This window comes from Camelina sativa, chromosome 13 (assembly GCF_030686135.1).
Source record: "Camelina sativa cultivar CO46 ecotype springtype chromosome 13, ASM3068613v1".
Lineage (NCBI taxonomy): Eukaryota > Viridiplantae > Streptophyta > Magnoliopsida > Brassicales > Brassicaceae > Camelina > Camelina sativa.
The window spans coordinates 22,931,948-22,938,538 of record NC_141892.1 but is presented as its reverse complement, the minus strand read 5'-3'; the positions used below and the strand labels follow the sequence as shown (position 1 = coordinate 22,938,538).

Below are 6,591 nucleotides of genomic sequence, written 5' to 3'. Positions count from 1 at the left end.
TTATATGATAAACTGTAGTCATTACATAGTTGGGCTGTAAGCCATGGAAGTGGTGAAATACACCCTGTAAAAAAAGTGTTTGATAAACAACCAAATTTAGATTACAAGTTCTAGGAGTGAATGTAAACTGAATTCTTTGAAAATTTCATGACCAGAAGAGTAAATCTTGATAAATACCAGCAATAGAAACGTCAAAGAGGTCTTTGTGCATGATCTTAGTTAGTGTCTCACAATCTCCTTCAAAAACAACATTGGTAATGTCTTTTATCCATGTATGTTTCATTGCCGCTTGTAGTGCCTTGGCCTCATCGTCCAAAGGCAACGATGCATATCCTATCCGCGAAGCTCCCCAACCATGTGCATTGTCATTCGTGTCACATAAAATCCATCCAGCCTTCATATTATTTGTTATTGGGTCATAGGGTGCATCATAATTACATTTGATGAACAAAATTAAAGGTCGGGTCCAATTTTTTAATCTTTTGGTTGATGAATTTGGACGTTGACTCTTTTTGTTTCTTCCATATTACAAAACCAGTGACGAACATCCGATTTAGCTCTCATGAATATGTTGTTTGGATTTTCATTAAAAATAACTGAATATAGATTTCAAATTTAAAAAAATTAGGGTGTTCCAGAAAATTATCTTTAACAAATTGCGAATATTTTAGTTGAAGATTTTTTATCAAAACCAAAACAAAATAAAATATTATCTAGGTCTGCTATCACTTTGTACATTTGAAAGTTGAAACTAATAGCAAGATCTGCGCGAACTTTTTTGCTAATGGGCGAAAGAGGATATTGAATCTAGTTTCACAATCTGTTTCAAACTAGTCAAACGGGAAAGGGAAATGTTTTAGTTCTTGAGATTAACATTCCGGTTTGAATTGGACATGCTATACTACTTTTGCGCTTATTGGTCTTGCTGTGGGAGTTGGGATTTCACCAATAACACATAGCATAACAAAATATATTGTAACTTGATTTGAACTTGTGCCATGAATCTATAATAAGATCCAAAAGTTGGATAATTCTTTTGTTGGTTCTTCATTCTTCTCAAGCAGAAACAGATCCAACTCCGCAAACAGGAAGGTCATGCTCGAAGTTTGGAGTTGTCCTAAGGATTAGATTTCGCTCAAAGAAATTCACTGGCTTCAAATCGAAACTCGAAGAAACTGTGGGCATTATTGGAAAATCTTCTTGACATGGGATGTGATGGAACCCAAGCGTGTACAATACCACAATGTCCTTGTTCTCTATGTCTCTATCCCTGCATGACACAAATAATGCATCAAATAAAACAATCGATTCTTAATTAACTAACTATTAGTTTTCATTTAATCACCTGTTTGACCAAACCGCAAGAGTATCATCACCATGACTTTGGTAAGTGAACAAACCACCAGCCCATTGCTCGGACTTATTGTAGGGAGTGACCCAAATTTGGTTATTGGTAAATGCTCCTCTCTTTTGCGGTGGGTCATCATGGTCAAGCAAACTAGCAGCTGTGGCTCTAGGCACCACCTTGTAACCTGTCGGGTTACCAACCCGAGTGGTTTTACCAGAATTGATGACGTGGAATTCTGATGGATCGTACAAGCTAAGCTTGATCTGACCGTCCTTTTCGGTTTTAACTATGTTTCTAACTGCTTTCATGTAACTCTTCCTCGGTGATTCACCAGGCGCCGTCTCTTGCCTCTTAAGCTTCACTTTAACAAAGGAATTGTCCGGGCCATCCACGTCGAGGTCAAGGTAAGAAGTGACGTAGTGGTCGTGAATAACTCCAATTACATTTTCGGACAGAATGGTGCCATAGAGCTCTTCTTCATTACCTTCTTTGTCTTTCTTCACTTGGTTCTTGTTCTCGTCCCTTTCACCATCAAGATTCCACTAAGCCCAACCTATAGTTGATCATATCGTACCAAAGTCATTTTATAATCAATTATATTTTGGGAAAATAACGAAGACTAAAATTCGAAAGTACCTTAGCTCTCATAAGCCCATCAGTTTGGAACTCATAATCAATGATGTAATCGTAATTACCTACTGAGGCTACCATTCGTACTACAAGCGTCACCTTTGGCCTCACTTCCCTTAACGGCTACAAAAATAAATCGTAACTAATCTATTTATCTTACTTTATGAACTGTTTCTATTTTGAGTGTGCGTAGATGTCTTTTTGCTTTTGTCCATGTATATACATATCATAACAATCATTATTGTGTCAGGTTACTAAGGTGCAATCTAAATCTCGTAAAAATTAAGCGAGTCCATTCCTTCGTTTGCAATTTGGTTTTTGAACTTAGGGCCCATAGATTTTTAACATATTGTTTTTATGTAATAACTAATAAGAAATACAAAACGGATGTTAGAAATTTGTCTTCTATTACTTGTAGGGTTTTTTCAAAAATATCATAACAGTGAAATATTCAAAAAATATCATGTTTTAAAAAGTTCATTTAATTAATATGCATATAATATGGTATTTTTGATTAATTTCTACAAAAACAAAACAAAAGGTTGGCCGTTAATTGAGGATTTCTAAAAGTATCTCTAGGTTCGTTTAACAGATAATTAGGTAAGATCTGATTTCAAAAGACTACTACTTTAACAAAGTTAGCCACCTTAAAAACGAATACTATGTGGAAGAAAAGTTTTAAACGTAATATAATACGTGGTTTGTTATGTTAATGTCGCTGTGAAATTTTTAACTCTCTAATATTTTAAGTAAACAGAGAAGACAAAAAAAAGAACTTACGGCATGCCGGTGACGGGATTCTCGGAGTGACGCCACCCAATATCTCCGGCGTACCTCTCAAACACACAAATCATATTCTCTCTCACATACGGCGTTCCATCAGCCGCCGCGAATATTCCGTCCATATAAACGGCGTTTCTTGGATAATCGTTAAGCGGCTCGAGCGGCATTGCTTGTAACCCGAACCCATACTCGCCTGCGTCCATATAAGTCTTGAAGTACCAAGCTTCCGTTGGATCCATGTACGGAACAAAAAGCTCCGACACAAACCCTTTGTACATCACTTCACGTGTCACTTGTGTATTAGGGTCGTGTACTCTAACCAGGGATAAGATTAAACCGGCTCTCGGGTCCGGTTTTAAGTGAAACTCCCAATTTGCCCATTTTACTAGATGGTTATCTTCGATCTCGAAGCTTGGACCACGTGGCTGCTCGATTGAGATTGGATTGAGAGGTCTGGTTTTGTCCGGGGTCGAGCGGTTTGGGAGATATGCGAAACGGTAATCGGTGTTAGTTGAACCGGGTATTGGTATTGACCGACCAATATCGGTTATCTCGAGTATTTGCTTTGTGTCTAAATCGAAGAGTAGAGTCAAACCTTCGATAGGTCGCATGTAGATATTAACTGTACCTTGAGTTGAAAAACACTGGATTTTAATTAACCTTCTGTTTTCGCCTTTATTACCAAACCAGCCACTAGAGATAGGGAAACAAATCACGTCCGTTAGATTTACTCCACGAGATAGTATCGTACGGTTAAAATCCGCGTTTGTGAACGGAGCCCTAGTGGCATCGTCCATCTCCTCCAACGTCATAATCGGGTAACCGGGTGCACGAACCGGTCTATCCACTAAATCTACATGGCTTGTAGACAAGTCAACGGTGAGAACGTGCGAGTGGCCGCCAACACGTGCGATCACTAAAGCCTTTCTTGGTGGGAGTGTGGTTCCTTTTTCCCATTGTCGGATTAGGTTCTTGTCTGGCTCTTCAAGAACGACAGAGTGAAGAGCGTGTGGTGCACTGGAGGTGAAGAGCGAGTGTGAGGAGAGGATTGATCGGACTTTGGTTATCTCCACCACCGTCAGTGGGTCAAGAGGGTGGTTTGGTGTGTCGGACATGTGGTCATGGTTTTTGGGTTTTGTTTTGGGAACGTGTATAGTAATCTGTCGAGTTTTTTTGTTGAAAAGGAAGTTTCTTGAGGCGCAAAGAGGTGAAGAGATAGAATTGGTGCAGTCCGTGGAGGACGGCTCGTGAGAGAAGTACGTTGAAATGAATAAGAAGATAAAACAAGCTGTAACGAAGAGGAGATATAACCGGGAGAAGAGTTTTGGCTCCATGGAAGCTCTCACTCTATCTCTCTCTCTTTCTGGATCTCAGTTGGTTTGTTTTGAGTAATGTGAGTGTTGTATTGTTTATTCATTTCATTTATAAAACGAGGATTATATAGACCTTATTTGAATAGAGCAAGACACTATATATAGGATTGAAACTGTAACTGAGGAGCCTAAAACAAACAAGAAGAATGTCAATTTTATTTTTGATCTTTCTAGCCATATCTTAAAAAGAGCAACTTGACAACAATATAGTTACATGACAAGATTTTGAAATCCCGGACACGTTGTTCAATGCTTCAGGGCAATTAGGAATATATATATATATATATAACCACAACTTCTACGAATGCGGCCCTTTTTATAGTTTTATTTGTTTTGCACCATAATGATCAAAACATCCAAATTGTCGGCTGGAGTAAAAATAGCATATTCAAGTTTTTAACCCTTGTTTCCTTCCTCCTCTAGAAGTGGAATTAATATATTTTATCATCTTGATCTCGTGTATAATGGTTAAATAACCTTTTAAGGAAAAAATGCAATACTTCAAAGAGAGAGTAAAAAATATTGCAAGAGAAAAATAAGAGAGCACAAGCAATACGATTTTCTCACATTTATATATACATATATATATATATATATATATATATATGTAAGAGAATGATTAATATAGGATCTCCTTGTAATTATATGAAATTTAATTACCAGGGGCGGACCCAGAAAAAATTATTAGTGGTGGCAGATTGTCAACAAGAGGAATCGAACCCTCAACCTTAAACAGATTTTAGCTTGTTCTCAAGCAGTGGCGGCCAGAGCCAAGTTTTAAAGGGGTCAAAAAAAAATTTCATTTTTAATGGATTAAAAATATAAAACTTAAAAGGTTAAATTGATTTTTTTTGGTTTAATGGGGTGAAAATCCAAAGTTTTTGGAGGATCAAAATGAAAATTTTGTTTTAATAAGATCAAAATTCAAAATATACAGGGGTCAGAATGTAAATTTTAAATTTAGTAGGGTCAAAATCTAAAATTTAGAGGAGTCATTATGTTATTTTTAACTAAAAACACATCAAAAAAATAATTTAATGGGGTCAGCTGACCCCCTCCCTCCTTACTGCATCTGCCCCTGTTCTCAAGTCATTTTGCTACTTAACTTCTATTACATAGTGTAAAAACTTTAGGTTTTTAAATATAACTGGTGGCAGCTGCCACCACAAACCATAACATGGGCCCGCCACTATTAATTACTCATGTAAACCTACTATATATTGTAAAGTGTTATGTCTAATGAAGGTTAAGCATTCAGTCATATATGGTATCAGAGCAATTCGATACCTAAACACTAAAAAAAATTTCTGGCCGCCGCTTCACGTCTTTCTCTTCTTCTCTGCCTCTGATCATGTCTGAAACAAACTCACCGGCCAATGCTTCTGAGACCATTGTTGTCTCCTCCTCCCATGTTCTGTTGACGTCAATATGTCGAATGTGACAAAACTCTTTCTGAAAAACTTCCTCATGTGGAGTCGCCAAGTCCTTGCACTCCTTGATGGTTTTGATCTGTCTGCGTATGTTGATGGATCTGGCTCCGTTCCTCCCTCGACGAGTACCACTGCTGATGTTGCTACTCCGAATCCAGACTACACCCTTTGGAAGCGTCAAGATCGGTTGATCTATAGCGCTCTGCTTGGTGCCATCTCCCTCTCGGTCCAGCCTCTTCTCTCGAAGGCGGTCACGGCTGCTGACATCTGGACCACCTTTTCCACTACTTATGCTAACCCGAGCCATGTCCATGTCCAACAACTCCGGGCGCAACTAAAACATTGGACGAAGGGAATGAAATCCATTGATGATTACTATCAAAGATTTACAACCCGGTTTGATCAACTTGCTCACCTAGGGAAACCGGTCGAGCATGAGTCCCAGATTGAGTTCATCCTTGAAGGTCTCCCTGATGACTACAAGACCGTAGTCGATCATATAGAAGGACGTGATCTCATTCCTTCCTTGACAGAGGTGTATGAGAAGCTGCTGAACTTTGAGTCGAAGCTGGCTACTTAAGACCACGACGCCTCCTATCTTGCCGGCTACAGCGAATGTTGCTTCCTATCGCGGTAACCACAACAACTCTCGCAATCATGGTCTTTCCTACAATCGCAAAAACAACGGCGGCAACAACAACTGGAACCAACAGTCTCAACAAAATCGCTCCCAGTACACTCCGCATCCGTACCAAGGAATGTGCCAAATCTGTGGTGTTCACGGTCACAGTGCACATCGTTGCTCACAGCTTCAACTTCAATCTCTGCCTCATGGTCTGACCAACTCTTTGGTCTCGTCCTATCCGCCATGGCAACCACGTGCCCACTGCACAACCTTACAATGCGGTAATTGGATTATGGATAGTGGTGCGACGCACCATCTTACGTCCGACTTGAACAACCTCGCCTTGCATCAACCCTATACGGGTGGTGAAGAGGTCACCATCGCCGATGGTACAGGTTTGAA

General features: G+C 39.3%; 1 pseudogene; it reads right to left on the bottom strand.

Moving 5' to 3' along the window:
• Positions 1-1,056: 1,056 nt before the first annotated feature.
• Positions 1,057-4,175, bottom strand: LOC104737233 (amine oxidase [copper-containing] gamma 2-like; annotated as a pseudogene).
• Between the last annotated feature and the right edge of the window lie 2,416 nt (positions 4,176-6,591).